The sequence below is a fragment of the Pezoporus flaviventris genome, unplaced genomic scaffold, assembly GCF_033815535.1.
Source record: "Pezoporus flaviventris isolate CSIRO_AGI_PZ_B2104156 unplaced genomic scaffold, CSIRO_AGI_Pfla_v1 ptg000096l, whole genome shotgun sequence".
In the NCBI taxonomy this organism is placed as follows: Eukaryota; Metazoa; Chordata; class Aves; order Psittaciformes; family Psittacidae; genus Pezoporus; species Pezoporus flaviventris.
Window position 1 is genome coordinate 2,769,055 of NW_026892644.1, and position 15,968 is coordinate 2,785,022.

At 39.9% G+C, this 15,968-nt stretch overlaps 1 protein-coding gene across 1 annotated transcript in view; it reads left to right on the plus strand.

The window, feature by feature from the left end:
- The window catches only part of ANO2 (anoctamin 2), a 177,238-nt gene that overhangs the window by 105,196 nt on the left and 56,074 nt on the right, over window positions 1-15,968 (plus strand). The window lies entirely within an intron of this gene.

Below are 15,968 nucleotides of genomic sequence, written 5' to 3' on the forward strand. Positions count from 1 at the left end.
TTTCAGAAGTAGAAGAGAAGGAATAGTTATTAGTAGTATTTAATGTGTATATTTAAAAAGATTTTATGTGAAAAATGTTTTGGCAGTGAATTATCTTGGACTTAAAGTGCATAATTACTTTTTTCTGTGCGTGAACATTAATGAACAAGTTTGTAAGGATCATATTCCATTTAGATCGTACAAGTGAACACTAAATAGAAGCCAAGTAATGCCTAATGTCATAATGACTCTTGATTTTCATTTTTGTACTTAAATCTACTTTAGATGATTCTACTACTGGAAAGGTTAGGCAGTGTTATGCAAGATAATGTTTGAAGCACTGAAGTTCTCTCACTGCTGCACAATCCATGCTTAAAAACTAGCAAAGCAAGAACAAGATGAATTCGGCTTACAGCTAGGGGTGATGATAGGAAGACTGAAAGACAAGATATAAATGAGCCAAAAATGAAAAAGGTGTAGTCAGGTGTGACTTCAAAATGCCATTCTTAGAAACAAGAGTGTGTTTTCATACAGCTCTAATTCACTTGTGTTATTGTGAATTTAGCAGCAGAGAAATGATAACGAAAATAGTTGGAATTCCATTCATGACTCTATCTGCCTTTTACGTTCTATAAGTTTCTATTAGAAGGAAGTTTTCATTTAACATTGAGGAAAACACTTCCTTTTAATTTTCTTAAGGTCCATGGATGATTTCAACGTGAGCTGAGCCTCAGGTGACAAGTATTCAAGATTTTATTGTGAAATTTTATGTCTGATAGAGTAAAATAATTTAATTTAGAAGGACTATAGAGTGAAATGCAAATATGAGGCAGAGCTCAGACCTAGGAAAAGTATGATCTGCCTGTTGCAATGAAAATCATAACAAATTGCCTACTGTCAAATTGCAACTATAGAAATAACTTTGATACCCCAAAGCTCATTCAGGCAAAGTTTAATTTATCATAGAAATGGCTACTAATAAGCTTACAGAACTATTTTCATAAACAGATACTGGTAAGACAAAAATTACAGTTATTTGTACAACCTTGATTATCTTGTGTGTAGGAATAGTGCTTATTCACATTGCCTTCTGCAAACAGCAAGAACAGAGCTCTCACCTTTCTGGAAGCATGCTGCTGGCTTGCTATTTGACCTTTTCTTGTTGTTGGAAATACATATTAGATAACCGGCTGATCACAAATGCCTACACTGTTAGACACCCTCTTTCACTAGCAGAAGATGCAAGCAAAATCACTTACTATGCTATGATATGAAAGTCAGCCCTGGAGAAACTGAGTATAAAAACATTCCTCCTTCATTGAAATGCTTTTTTATGCTGCATGTAAAGCCCAATTTAAAAAGAACCATTCTATCATATCTAAACAACATTGGGTTACCCTTATATATCTGCTTGAGCATATATAGTCGCGTCAGCATGTTTGTGCATGTGTGTGTTTGTAGGAGGCTATGCATTTTTAAGATGGCTCTTGCTTAAGAAGAAGAGTTGGCAGAAGATGCTTTTTTTTTTTTTTTTTAAATGCTCATTTGTTACCTTGAGGTTAAGACCACCCTTGCTGGCCTACATGTGCTGGTCTGAATTTAGATGCTGTCTCCAGATCCCTGCTTCTGGCAAATGGAGTTTGTATTTTGCACATATTCAAGCACATACTTACGTTTCTGCTTAAACATTTTGTGCATACCGTTAGTCTCACTCTGCTGGTCAAAAATGTGATCATTTCACTCCAAAGTTCACCACTGAACATAAACTGAAATAGTAATGAAAGTTAGATGTATGTCAGAAATATAAAGGCTTTCCTGAAATTTCAGGTTCCTGTCATCATAGATAATATATGTGCATGAAAACTGTAATTGTCCCTTTAATTGTAATTGTCCCAGCCTGGTACAAGTTACCATTTCTGAACAAGTCATTGATCTCTGCAGGGGGCTAATGAGGAAAAGCACTCTCACCAGAAACAGCCGGCTGATGCACTGGTAAAGAAGATCTCTACTGGTGCTGCGAGGAAAAAGTGGCGGGTCGTAGTAGTAGGGGACTCTACTTTGAAAGGGACAGAAGCACTTGTCTGTTGGCCTGACCCAGTCTCAAGGGAGGTGTGCTGCCTGCCTGGGGCACGGATCAGGGATGTGGCAGAGAGGCTGCCTGCTCTAGTAAGTCCCACGGACTATTACCCACTTCTAGTGATCCACGTGGGTGCTAGGGATATAGATAGTATTAGCCTGGGGAGCATAAAAAAGGACTACAGAGCCCTGGGAGAGGTGGTTAGGGGCTCTGGAGCTCAGGTTGTCTTTTCATCAATTCTCCAGGATACAGGAGAGGACCTTAAGAAAGCTAGGATGATTGGCCAGGTTAATAAATGGTTCAAAGGGTGGTGTCATAGTCAGGGCTTTGGGTGTCTTGAACACTGGACCCAAGTTTGTCGGCCAGGTCTACTGGGGCTGGTGGAGCTGCTTAGTTTTGGTAGGCTTGCCAGACTTGTCAAGGAGGCTTTAAACTAGAAGCGTTGGGGGAGGGGGGCATCATTCCATCCCAACACACCCAGTCAGTTGCCAGCACCTATAATAAATGCCTGGAGCAATGTAGAAATATCACAGCTGCTCCAGCCAATGAATCAGCTTCATTTGGAGCTTGGCTCAGATGCCTCTACACATATACCTGCAGCATGGGGAACAAACAAGAGGAATTAGAGATGTGTGCACGTCTACGGGGGTATGATATAATAGGCATCACAGAAACATGGTGGTATGGCTCCTATGACTGGAATGTTGGAAGGGAAGGTTATAGGCTGTTTGGAAAAGACAGGCCCTGAAGGTGGGGAGTGGGAGTCGTTATTTATGTTAGGGATAGGCTGGAGAGTATGGAACTCTGTCTGGGGACAGGTGAGCAGTCCACGGAGAGTTTGTGGGTCAGGGTTAAAGGGAACATAGCTATGGGAGACATTACTGTGGGGATCTGTTACAGACCGCCTGATCAAGAGGAAACTGTGGATGAAGCACTCTACAGACAGATAGGAAAAGCCTCATGCTCACAGGCCCTTGTTCTCATGGGTGACTTCAACCACCCTGACATCTGTTGGAAGGACGGTACGGCCCGGCACAAGCAATCCAGGAGGTTCCTCCATTATGTGGAAGACAACTTCCTTCTGCAAGTAATAGAGGAGCCGACAAGGAGAGGTGCCATGCTTGACCTCGTGCTCACCAACAGGGAAGGGCTCGTTGGAAATGTGACTCTCCAGGGCAGCCTTGGATGCAGTGATCACGAGATGGTCGAATTTGAGATCCTCAGGACAGTGAGAAGAGTGTGCAGCAAGCTCCCTGGCCTGGACTTCAAAAGAGCAGACTTTGGCCTCTTCAGGAACCTGCTTAGGTTCCATGGGATACAACCCTAGAGGGCAGGGGGGCCCAAGACTGTTGGTTGATATTCAAGGATCACCTGCTACAAGCTCAGGAGGGTTGCATTCCATCTAGAAGGAAGTGCAGCAGGAGGGCCAGGAGACCTCCTTGGATGGATAAGGAGCTGCACAGGAAACTTTGAGGGAAAAAAGAGGCTTATAAAAGGTGGAAGCAAGGACCGGCGGCCTGGGAAAAGTACAGGGATGTTGTCTGGGAAGCTAGGGACCAGGTTAGGAAAGCTAAGGCCCAGTTAGAATTAAACTTGGCTAGGGATGTTAAGCACAACAGGAAGGGATTCTACAGGTACTTAGCAAATAAAAAACAGACTAGGGACAATGTAGGCCCCCTCAGGAAGCTCTCGGGAGAACAGGCTACGCAGGATTTGGAGAAGGCTGGGGTTCTGAATGACTTCTTTGCCTCGGTCTTCACTGGCAAAGGCTCTGACCAAACCACCCAAGTCTTGAAAGGCAGATGCAGGGACTGTGAGAATGAAGACCTGGCGCCCACTGTAGGAGAGGATCTGGTTCGGGACCATCTTAAAATTCTGAACGTGCACAAGTCCATGGGTCCTGATGAGATCCATCCACGGGTCCTGAAGGAGCTGGTGAATGAAGTTGCGAAGCCGCTGGCCATCATATTTGAAAAATCATGGCAGTCAGGTGAAGTTCCCGATGACTGGAAAAATGGAAATATAACCCCCATTTTCAAGAAGGGGAAAATGGATGACCCGGGGAATTACAGACCAGTCAGTGTCACCTCTGTGCCTGGCAAAATCTTGGAGCAGATTCTCCTGGAAGGCATGCTAAGGCACATGAAAAGCAACAAGGTGCTTGGTGATGGCCAGCATGGCTTCACTAAGGGGAAACCCTGCCTGACCAATCTGGTGGCCTTCTATGATGGGGCTACAGAACTGATGGACAGGGGTAGAGCAGTTGATGTCATCTACCTGGACTTGTGCAAAGCCTTCAACACTGTCCCACACGACATCCTTGTCTCTAAATTGGAGAGACATCAATTTGATGGATGGACCCCTCAGTGGATAAAGAACTGGCTGGATGGTTGCACACAAAGAGTTGTGGTCAATGGCTCAATGTCCAGCTGGAGACCAGTAATGAGTGGTGTCCCTCAGGGATCGGTGTTGGGACCGGTCTTGTTTAACATCTTTGTCACTGACATGGACAGTGGGATTGAGTGCGCCCTCAGCAAGTTTGCTGATGACACCAAGCTGTGTGGTTTGGTTGATACACTGGAGGGAAGGAATGCCATCCAGAGGGACCTTGACACGCTTGTGAGGTGGGCTGATGCCAACCTCATGAAGTTTACCCATGCCAAGTGCAAGGTCCTACACCTGGGTCAGAGCAATCCCAGGCACAGCTACAGGTTGGGCAGAGAAGTGATTCAGAGCAGCCCTGCGGAGAAGGACTTGAGGGTGTTGGTCAATGAGGAACTTAACATGAGCCGGCTTCAGTGTGCGCTTGCGGCCCAGAAAGCCAAGCGTATCCTGGGCTGCATCAAAAGGAGCGTGACCAGCAGGTCGAAGGAGGTGATCTTGCCCCTTTGCTCTTGTGAGACCTCACTTGGAGTATTGTGTGCAGTTCTGGTGTCCTCAGCGTAAAAAGGACATGGAACTCTTGGAACAAGTCCAGAGAAGGGCCACGAGGATGATCAGGGGACTGGAGCACCTCCTGTATGAAGACAGGCTGAGGAAGTTGGGGCTGTTCAGCCTGGAGAAGAGAAGGCTGCGTGGAGACCTCATAGCAGCCTTCCAGTATCTGAAGGGGGCCTATAGGGATGCTGAGGAGGGACTCTTCTTTAGGGAATGTATTGACAGCACAAGGGGTAATGGGTTAAAACTTAAACAGGGGAAGTTTAGATTAGATATAAGAAAAAGTTCTTTCCTGTTAGGGTGTTGAGGCACTGGAATAGGTTGCCCAGGGAGGTTGTGAATGCTCCAACCCTGGCAGTGTGAGCCTTGGGTGATATGGTTTAGTGTGAGGTGTCCCTGCCCATGGCAGGGGGGTTGGAACTAGATGATCTTAAGGTCATTTCCAACCCTAAGTATTCTATAATTCTATGAGTCTATGATTCTATGCAACTACTACAGATCTTGAGTAATTCACGAGCCATAACTGAAAGTCCTTCTGATTTACACATGTGGACCTGAAATTAAGGTCTGACTCACCGCATATGTTGAAGTATAAGAAAAGAAATCAAACCAAACAAAAATTGTCAGTGTATAATGAAGATTTCTTTCACATATGAACTTTACAATTATGCCTTATGTTTTTCAGTTTTCATGTTCTGGGGTAAGAGTTTTGTTTATAAAATTCAAAACAAAAACCCAAAACCCATGATTCTGAATTTCCAAAATTGTTTAAACATGTGGGAATGAACGAGTTATTCAGTTACTAATCCAAAGCTCCACAGAAGATGTTTCTGATTCACATGCTGTGTTTTAATGAATCCAATTAGCAGGCATTTGCCAAATACAGATATGTCAATAATTCTCTACTGAACAGGGACAAGATTGTCATATGTAATCCTGGAGAATTAAAAAAAAAAAAAAAAATTCACTTGAGTAATTGTTTCTTAATGCATTAAATTAAGGTAGAAGCAGAGGTGTATGAGATTGAAATACTTCACTTATAACCAGACATTTTTGTATTGATTAGACAGAGGAATATCAGATTGCTGACCAATTCCTAAATCTGCTTTCTGAAGCATATTCTCTCAGAGAGATAACTGCTGTGCAGAGAAACACAAAATTATTCTATCAATTCTGAATCGTATGAGCTGTTCTGACAGAAGGGGCCAGCTCAGAAACGTGCACTAATTTTTAATTCAGTGCATTTTTCTAGACCAAATCTCCAGACAATCTGATTACGTGGTAACTCCTTGAGTGATTTTTGTACCAGGACCTTTTTTTTTAACTGGATGTGGTTTTTGTTTTATTTGGCCACATTAGTGGAAGTCAAGGAGTCCGTATACACTTCCATAGGTATTAGTATGTGTCTGCATTTCTCTAATATAATGATACACTCTAAATCAATTAATGTCACACAATACAGTAAAATATGATCAATGACAGTGACAGGTTTTTTATTTTCACGGACAGTAACTGTATGTATTGTGAAATCATGCCCTTCAATTCTTTGTAAGAAAGGATTCATTGTTTTATATGGAACTTTATTTCTGCTGATCTTATATGTATAAAAAGTCTCATATTGCTGATCCCTTTATACTGCTAATGGCTTTATTTGGCTGCAGCTTTAGACTGGATACTTATTTCTCCACATGGCATCTGGACCTCCTGAATAGGTTATGATTTGACGTGATCCTGTTGTTGAAAAGTGATTCTGTTGGAAAGCATTCTCTGTGCTATGTCTCCTCATCTGGGAGAAAGATTATCACTGACTGTTCTGTACCATACAAAATCATATATATGCAACAGTTTCTGTAGCAAGTATCACATCTGAACTGTGGGACTGAGAGATTTCTAGTACCACTAAGCAGTTCCTTGCGGTTACTGTTACACTGAGTCATCTTGAGAGAATCATTATTTCTTTCTCTGAATTTATAACAAATGAGATATAAGTTCAAGGGTCAGAAACAGGGTCCACCCTTAGAGGTATATAGAGAAATGCCCATTCTGTCAGCATCAAAATATACATACATGTGCTGTAAAGATGATTTTTTTTTTTTTAATTTTCCTTTTGTCCAAGCAGGATAAAGTAGCTTTGGACAAAAAATAAGGACCTTCTTTTATTCTAATTATACATGTTCACTTTCAGTACTGGTTTCAAATGCTCAAGGAGAAGCACAGACCAACTCTACCTCTATATTCAACAGCATTCAGCTCCAGTTTCAGCACACAGCCAAAACCAAGCTTATGATAAGTTGTGATAGTTCAAATTTCCTCCCAAGTCCTGATACATTTAAAACCTAAATGAATGTTATTAAATTGTACATTTTGGCATGAAAATGATGTATGAAATGCCAAAATACATTTTCTATTCTCTTTTGTTATATATTCACAAAGAAAATGTAAATTTGGAGTAGTTGGATCTTGCAGTATCAAAGATAACAAGGATTTTGACAGCAGCCTTTGGCAAAATGGAAGATAGAGAAGCGAGAGCACACATAGTCCAGATTTTTTTCATCAGGAAAGGAATGTTAAAGAATAGTTAGAATTTCTGGAGTGCTATTGTCCTTTATTAAAGCTGAAAGTGTGAACATACTCAGAAGAAATTGATGTGTATTTAGAAGCATGGTGTCACCCTTTGGCCCATATGTGGAAAAGTGTGATAAGTCTTTACCCTTTGATCATAATTCCAGGAAATATGTACTAATTTGAGTATTGAACTGGAAGTTCAAGGAACTGGAGTTCCAGCAATCTCTGAGCTAATTTCTGTTTTTTTCAAGTGTGTGAATGCAGGGTGAGAGAAAGAAACTAGAATGAAACTTTGCCTGCTCTTGAACTCTTACATAAGTTGACAGCTGTAGTTCCTTCATCTGTACTCCTGAAGCTTTTACATAGTTCTATATGGAAGAAGCAGAAACAAATCTAGTACAATTGAGAAGTGTAATCATTAGGCAGATTGATGAGCAACTAGCTGATACTGTGAAAAGAGACTTATTATTACAATTAACATTTTGCTAACTCTACACCTTTCCTATGTCAACCATTAGGCTTAGGGTGCATTTCTATATTAATACAAGTGTTATCAAACTGTTAAGCATGGATTAAAGATTTGCTTCAGATGAGGTATGATATCATAGTTCACAGCGCTTTTTCCAGAAGGTTATGAAATATATCAATTGTTATGATATGTGTGAGATCTGCAGCAGAGGCTCTTCAGAGGATTAATTGTTACTTTAGGCTACAGATTCTGCTAACTATGATAACATTGAAAAAAACTAAAATTAAGTATATGCTTTTAGATGAGTAATATTATTATGTGGCTATCCATCTACATAATGGCCAAATGCTGAACAGAGACTTGGTAAAGCGTGGATCCTCCTGTATGTGGGGAATCCAATAGGAATCCAGATAACACAGACAGTAGCAGGAGAGGATCTGATAACCAAGCATGCAAGAGAGTGAAAGCATCACTCAGATTAATTGCTGTGTCTTTCTGCTTTTCTGGGTTGTAGCACATGGGAAGGAACATGATTTCAGCAGCAGCTGTTGAAAAATCAGATACAGCATGTTGTGTCCCTGCAGGTAAAGGATTTGTCCTAATGCACTCCTTTTGAGTTACATCAGTGGTTGATTGTCATTGAATATAACTATCTTTTGATAAGCTACTGAATGTTCAGGACTCTGAGTTCAGTTGCAACTTGCTTTAACAGAACGAGAATGCTAAAGTATTAAATAGTACATGTTATATGAAACAGATATCAATTTAATGCAACTGAAGTTAAAGAAAGAACTTCCAGTTCTCAGAACAGGGTTACAGCTTGGAATTTAAGTGTAATGATTAGACTCCTTTATTCAATAGCATGATAATTAATTTCAGCCATAGTGGGGCCTTAGCAATTCCATTGTTAATATGACATAGAATATTGAATCCACAGAACTTAAAGATCAGCTTTATCACTACATGTTTCTTCTCTGTGGTTGCATGCATTCGTCAAGATGTTTCTTCTTAATATAGTTATGATAAAAACATAATACTTGGTCTTTCATTACTATTGCATGAGGTAGACTTTTGCTGTTTTTCTCTACCAAGCTTCTTTGTGCAAATATGGAAATAGATTGTGGTGGTGCAAGAAAGTATTTTTCTGTTCTGCTAAAAACTGAAAAAGATTTTCTGAGAAAATATGTCTGCATTTTCAAAAAATGAATTTTTGCTCAGTATCTTGCCACCATATATGCACAGGTTTGGAAAAAAAGTCTTTGCAAGTTTTCCTTCTCTTCCTCTTATCCATTTTCTGCTTACCAAACAGTCTCTTCAAGGCAAACAGGCATCAGGAAGCAACTGATACATCTGACCAGCATTCCACAATGTCTCATCACTTTTCTATCCAGATATAAATACCAGAACTAGTACCTCTTAGGGCCTTACTACTATGTTTTGGAGACCTAGTCAAGGGTAAGACAGTCTTTCACAAATCTACAAGGTATGAAAGGATAAAATACAGCACCAGTGACTTTTGGCCTGGGATTCAGATAAGAGCCACCTTGTATGCAGTGGTCCTCACAGTTCCACATTGCTTTTTGAAGTGATTTCATGAACAGCTGTTGAAGTGTTTGGAGTATGTTGAGTGTAGTACTTCTGCATGAACAAAGCACAGAATGCAGGTCTATCAAACCTTTTTTTGAAGGTCAAGTGAGCTGAAGTACTTTATTTTTTTCTGTCTTCAATCCCAGGAAGTATATACTATATGAAATCATACTATTACCAGTAGGCATTATTAGACATGATAACACATGACACGCATGGTAAGCATTAACAATGAGGCAGAGCATGAAATTTAGACATTTCCATGTGACATTTTCCATCTATAGACACCTGTTAGTACTGTGTTGGAAGAAAATTGAGAGCAGAGCTGTTAAAAAAAAAAGTAGAGTTGAAACCCGTCTCCACTGGAAAATATTTACTGAAGCTATTTTTATGTAAAACATGTCTTTATTTTAATGAAATATCTTAGTTCAATCTTTATAGAGTGAGGAGTTTCCAACTGCTGTTATTAAATGACTTTTTCTTTCAAAATGCAATTTATGTTAAAGGGTTTTTAAAAATAGAATAAATCAAAACAAAATATTTTAAGTTGTTGACGTAAAACATTTGGTTCACAGTAATTAAAAACACTTTTGAAAACAAACACTTTAGCTTTTCATCCTAATTTAGGACATATCTCCTGCCTTCTTTTTTCTTTTTCTGAAATGCTATACAGCTTTCATTGAAGGGGGAAAAAAATTACCACTTTCTGCCTTATTATCTTTTTTAAGTGCCTATGAGGCCTAATTTTTTACTGCCACCTGTTCAGAACAGATCTTTTGACTCCTTTTCTAGGTTGAGGTTGACTGTCTGGTCTATCTATCTTCTTCATCATTCATATCCTTACAATTTGACCCAGGTTAGAAGAGAAGGAATAGTTTTGCTACCATCATTAAGATACATTTTAACAGACATTTTGGAAATGAATGGAATATTTTACAGAACTTTATGCCAAATTACCATCCCTATCAATGAGAGATTCCAGTCTAAGATGAATACTTGAAGACAGCAGGTGAACATGGACATGTGAAGAGGAACAGTAAGAAAAAAAATAGGAGTAGAACACCCATGTGTTGTAATGGAACCACTCTTTCTGTGATTCTGCAAATACAGTAGTAAGACTGGAAAAAAAAGGTAGCAAAGACAGAGACCTTGCAAAGACAGGCAGGGGCCGATGTCTTCAAATGAAATAGGATTTGATATGGGAGAGTGAGGTCTGTGCTGGAGGTTCTTTAAGGGGAGGCCACATAGTGCATATAGAGAAACGGGAATAGACGAAGAATGGTAAGAAAGGAATGATGAAGACAAAGTCCTTGGTAGGATTTCTGGGAGGCACCACTGCAGAGATGCATGTTCCTCACTCAAGAGGAGTTTTCTGGTGGGAGGGAGGGCAGAGGAAATACCTGTCTTGCTAAAGAATAAGGCAAGAATTAAAAAATGTGCTGTCCAGAAGTTCTGTGACAAAGGGGCTTTGTGGTGTCTGGGTTATTTTTAGAGTAGCAGAATTCCACAGGGCTAGAGATTATGACAGAGCTTCTTTTGTAATTGCTGGGGAAACATCCCACCCACCCATTGTCCCCAGAGTACATTCTGGATTCAAAGACTGGCAATCCATACTTAACAGCATCTCTGAATAACTTGTCTTTCATGAAGAATAACCACCTGCCATCCCTGGAGGTACTGACAGTAGGATAACTCAGCAAAAGAGAAAGGGGTAGGTGTGGATGGGGTTCATGTAATTTCTCTGGAAAGCAAGTACCGCAGGCATGCCAGGTTCCATGTCTTACGATAGTAGAAGGAAATTGGAAGATGAAATTCCTTTCTGGGCCTCTGAAGGCCCCAAAGTGCAGCCTTGGAAATTTGGACGTGGAAGCATTTGTTCCCTGAGCTCACTAGTCTCCTTTGAACCTGTTAGTGTTTTATCACTTCCAGACCTTTGTAAAACAGATTTCAGGGTTCAGCTGACCAACCACACACAGGCCATGCCTGGCAGGATTAGCACAGTGTTAGTTTTCACCTTCTTTAAAGTATAGAACAAATAGTTCATTTATTGAGTAAACAAGTAAACTGTTTTCTTTTGGCTGTTTCCCCTGCTGCCTGATGAAGCTCATCTGTGGTGAAATAAATATTAGACATAAATCCCAACAGAAGAAAACACATCTTTTCTTAATAATCCTGCACATTTAGTCAAATTATTTAAAGGGTTCCAGATGCTTAATCTGTTGCTAATTTGTTCATTCTTATTTGGACTTAAATTCAATTGCTTTGTTTCTGAAGGCATGATTCCATCTTACTATTCACATGAATATTCTGTTATAATCCTACAGGTTGATAGGCTTTTCTACAAGTGAGAAAAATTACATTGATGCATTTTAAGCAGTAGGTGATGCAATTAGAATACCTCCATTTATTTGCAGTTAATGAATTTAGCACAGTGCCAATCCCATGAACTATGTAAACTGGTAGTAGCACAGGTTCACAAAAAAAGCAAGCAAGAGTGCATCTAATATATATCTTTTCAGGACTTCAGGAAACTTGAATTACTTGTAGTAGATTCAGCTTTAGTTATCTAAAGTATCTGGGGCAAGGATACTTCATTATCTTGCATAAAAGGACCAGTGAACAACCTCCAAAAGTTGGAAATAATACATTTCCAACTAGAAACCATGGACCACTAATTAAACTCACTGACTTGCGTGCGTGTGTGTATGTGTGTGTGTGTGTATTTGTGTTTGTATTTAGTTTGTGGAGCTTGATGGGAAGGCACCGTGCTCATGAAGCCTCTAGGTGAGCATCATCTCCTTCAGCATCTCTGTCCTACACTTCTTGAGGAGTCACGGATTAGTGAAAAACATTGGGATAAAGGAAGAATTCAGCTCCCTCAGAAGAACAACAACACAACTCCTAAAGCAGGAGCTAATGTCTGAGAAAGCAGACACTTCCTTTATTTCCTCAACAAATGCCAGTTAAGTTTTGTGACCTTGCTGATTTGGATGGACTGTAGCTCATTGGACTGATATTACTAGGTCTGAACTTCTGGGTAGTCATGATTTTGTTTAAGACATGGAGCTCTGAGGCCCTTGAGCAGTGATTTCATTAGAGTGGTGTCTAGGTTACATAACTTTGTAGACTTAGCACTTCTGGGTTTTGGCCTGATACCATGTGACAGGATGCCTTAGATCATTGATTCAGGACTTGGCTTATTAGAAAGCATATTTGTTTGCCTGTGAAGTCTACAGGTTAGCTCTCCTTGCTTCATCTGTTGGTGTTAAGAACACAAGTTATATACATATGTTGACTGAGGAAGTCGTGCGTCCCAGTTGGAAAGAACCCACCACAGCTGAGTATGCTACTTATGTCACGTGAAGAGAGAAGATTTTGTTGGGAATGTGGGGTTTAGCAGCTCTGTTGGGTTGACTTGCTGTGAACAAGTGAAAACAGCTTTGCGAACTGCTATCTCAGCTTGTCTCCCTATCTCCTTGGCTTTGTGTCAGGTGCTGGCTGCTGTGGAAGTCATTGGTCTGGTATATATAAACTTACTGGTTATATTCTAGGTATTGATTTCTCTGAGGTAGCCATTATATAATAACCTCTTTCATTTAATAAGGAACATGTCTTCAGTGGCCAGTGTTCCCCTGAAATCGTTCTAAGGTTGTTGTATGTGCTCACGAGTTAGTGTGTGATAGTACCTCTACTTGCATCCTATCAGTAACCACAGGTAACAACTTCAATTTCTAATTTCTCTTACTGATAATCTGAGGAAAATACTTGAGATTTATCAGCATTTATTACTTTTTTTTTTGTGAAGAACCAGAAAAAGAAATAGAAAAAGTTCTCGGTAACTTAAAAGGGTTTATCACTACAGAGGTCATAGGCATGACGTAAAAAATAAAATGCAGGAATTAAGCTTAGAAGAAAACCCATGAAGACGTGCAGTTGCTTCACTGTTCTCCAAAGCAGGACCATGTATATTCAGTGTCATGTCTGCTAGATGTTTCTTTAACCTATTCTTAAAAATCTTTGGTAATGAAGATGCCACAGACTCCTGAGGGAACTTGTCCCAGGCCTTACCTATGCCTGTTTGAAGGATTGAAGGATTTACTGTTCCAAGGAGTTACATCCAATCTAATTCTTCCTGGTAGTAATTTAAGCCCCTACTTACTTTTTACCCATGTTAGCAATAGACATGAAGACTGTTCATCTATTCCTTTGCATAAATTTACTTTAAAATACTTTTTTGCTTTAATTTTTGTATAATCTGATTTCCTCTATTACCCAAGTTATGGAATTTCACTAAATGAATCCTGCAACAAACCCATAACAACTGACGGAACTACAGCAAATAGAAAACTATAGAAAAGCATATGGCCTTGATTTCAAAACTGCAAATGGACAATTCCTCAGTATTCCTAGATTCCAAAGGTCTTTTTTCCTCTTTCCCTTGTTTCTGCAGATGTACCAGTGAACAATGCGTGTTCTATCAAGGGTGAAAAACAAACATACCCTTTGCCTTTTGAAAGAGGTCAGGCATGTAGAATGAAGCATGAGTGAGGTCTCTACACAAGCTCTCTCTGCCCCTGTACTACCTTTCCTCCCATTGACTCTTGGTTGAAGGGGAAGTTCAGAGACTGTAATATGCAATGAGTCAATTCAGGGAGACTGTTTATTTTGGTACCATTTTGTCTCATTGGGCAACACAACTGTTTTGTGTGTGTGTATGTAACGACAATATGAAGCTCCAACATTTCAGCTAATGCCTGCCAGAAGTCTGGTTGCCCAAATCAGAGGCCATTTAACTGAAACTTCACCCAAAGGCAAAGCAGTAATGTAGATATGGCCTAAGCCATATCTGTAACCTTCATTTCAGCCACATATCACATATACTAGTTGGAAGAACGGGATATGTAATAGCAGCCTTTATATCAAATTTGTGTCAGTGGATGATTCCCAACATATCCTTGCAATTTTCCCTTGGACAGAGTCTACCTTGAAAGCCTTCCAGCAGTCCAGTGCAAAGTAGTTGCAGAAAATGAGAGAAAATATCAGTCTAAATATTTCTGGGAACTTTAAGGGAATACTACATCAGTGACTTCAGACTGAAAACTGTTTTCTAGAAGAAACTATTTTTCTTCACTTTTGTTGAAATTTCTTTATAACATAAGGTGTAAACGCAAGACTTCACTATAAATGTTTTGTGGTCTTCAAAATGTAGTGAGGACAGTGTCAGAATAAAAAGAGATGTAAATAAGCATTGTTTACATAGAAGTGCTGCATTCTTCTGTGCTCTGCAGTAGGAGCTCTGAGTCTTCTGCACAGGGCAGTGCAGTGAGTGGTGATGCTCCAGGATGCAAAAGATGTTTCAGTAGTCTAAAACCACAGAAGATGCATGGCAATAAAATGCTGCACAAGAGGCCTCCTTTGTAGTCTTGCCTCTTGATTGGCAGGTGTCTATTTCTCCTAAGTATTTCTGTTCCTGTTCCCACAGCTTAGCTAAATGATCTGGATTGTGAATAATATTAGTAACAGGATCTTGTCCACTTTCTGTAACAACACCGGAAGCTCAGAAAATCTTCAGCTTGGTATAGGAACTTTTAGTAAGTCTCTAAGGGGAAATGGAACATCCCAAATCACCCTATTCAACTCATGACTCTAACCAGAGGTCCTCTTGGTGGCCTCATATCCAGTCATCCTGGGGATCCTTTCTCTAGTTCTAGAAATATCACAGGTAGGGTCAGCTGAAGTCTATGCTTACCCACTGGTATTTATGTACCCATGCTGTTCTGTCTCTCTCCCATGTGTAAACAACTGCCATAAACACAGCCTCATGCCTCACTGTATGTGAATACTAGTGGGGTTTTATTGCAATTCATTAGAAGTCTGATTTTTTTTGCTTACCTCTCACTTAGCTCGCTCTGTGGAACTAAAGTTTGTTCAATTTACTCCCATGCAGATTGTGCATGTTTTATAACGTTAATCTCTCTGCTACCTGTGAGGATGACCCAAGTATAAATTGCCACTATTCTCTCCAGATTAATTTTTTACATGTAGTAACTCATTGCTTTCCAAGAACTTATTTAATAACTACTTTTTTCTTAGTTAAGCATTATTGCAGTTTCTAATTATCTTCCTAGTTGTGTCAGCCTTAGCTTGTCCTACCTGAATCTCATTATGTTTCATGCTTGTATTTCTGACTTCTCAACAGTCCAGTAATTAAATCTCTGTCCTCTTCAACAGTCATAACCTCTCCTAATTCAGTATCATCTGCAGATTCAATTGACATAACTTTCAAAGTCATTGCTGTGTTATACAGGACAAACAACATATTGATCTCTGACTAGATACCATATCACCAGTTCA